Genomic DNA, 1,507 nt, shown 5'->3' on the forward strand with positions numbered 1-1,507 from the left:
GAACCAGTCCCATCTGAAGAGATTACTTCATGTTTGTCTGCTAAACCACCCTGCCCAGAAAAACCATTAGCCCCTCCACTCCCATCTGAGGAGACTAGCCCTAGCCCAACTGCCTCTAAAGAGCACTTGCCTGAGTCATTGCCTGGAGCATTGCCTGAGGCAGATGCTTTACAGGATAATGCTGAATATTCTCAGAACAATTCCACACTACCGATTCTGGCTTCAAGACCCATAACTAGGCTTAAGTCCCAGCGAGCCCCAAAAGGTGAAGTACAAGGTGTGACCCAGGAGGAGGTACGCTACACTCCAGAAGAACTACTTGAGTTTTCTAATATGTTCAAACAGAAACCTGGGGAATATGTGTGGGAATGGCTATTAAGGTTGTGGGATAATGGTGCAAGGAACATAAAGATGGATCAGTCTGAGTTTATTGATATGGGTCCACTGAGCACAGACTGTTCCTTCAGTGTTTCAGCTACAGAAGTTAGGAAAGAATCTAATAGTTTAATTGGTTGGTTTGCTGAAGCATCGATTATGAGGTCGCTGACACTAAATCAAGTTGAAGTACCAGACCTGCCTTGGTATACTGTAGAAGAAGGTATCCAAAGGCTTAGGGAAATTGGCATGCTAGAGTGATTTATCAAGTTAGACCCACAGACCCACACATGGAGTGTCCAGAGAACACAACTTTTACCACAACTGTGAGGAACAAATTTGTGAAGGGAGCTCCAGCATCCTTGAAGACTGCTGTGATTACTGTTTTATGTAAATCAGATTTGACAGTGGGAACTGCCCTAACTGAATTAAGAAACCTAACTACAATAGGGCTGATTGGACCCCGTGGTAGTAGGGGCCAAGTGGCTGCACTCAATCAACAAAGACAAGGCAGGCATGGTTACAATAATGGACAGAGGAGTCAAAGCAGTAATCAGAATAGTCTGACTCGTATGGACTTATGGCCTTGGCTACTTAGTCATGGTGTCCCTAGGAGTGAAATAGATAGGAAATCTACTAAATATTTACTTGATCTATACAAACTATTGAATTCTAGGTCAGGTGAACAGGAGTTTAACTTGAATCGCCAGCATAGAGAGTCACGGTCCCTCATTCAATTCCCAGATTTCAGCGAGTTTAAAGACCCACAACCCCTTGAATGAAGGGGAGGCCAGATCCCCTTGAGGAAGGACTCCAATACACTGCCAAAAATTTTTACTGTTAATCTTTCTCCCAGCCTGCCCCAAAGGGATCTATGGCCTTTTACAAGAGTGACTGTTCACTGGGAAAAGGAAATAATCAGACTTTTCGGGGATTACTGGATACTGGCTCTGAGCTGACACTAATTCCAGGAGATCCAAAATGTCACTGTGGCCCACCAGAGTGGGGTCAAATAGAGGTCAGGTTATTAATGGAGTATTGGCTCATGTCCGTCTCACAGTATGTCCAGTGGGTCCCTTAACCCATCCTGTAGTGATTTCCCCAGTTCCAGAATGCATAATTGGAATAGATA

The sequence above is a fragment of the Trichechus manatus genome, unplaced genomic scaffold (genome assembly GCF_000243295.1).
Source record: "Trichechus manatus latirostris isolate Lorelei unplaced genomic scaffold, TriManLat1.0 scaffold00095, whole genome shotgun sequence".
In the NCBI taxonomy this organism is placed as follows: domain Eukaryota; kingdom Metazoa; phylum Chordata; class Mammalia; order Sirenia; family Trichechidae; genus Trichechus; species Trichechus manatus.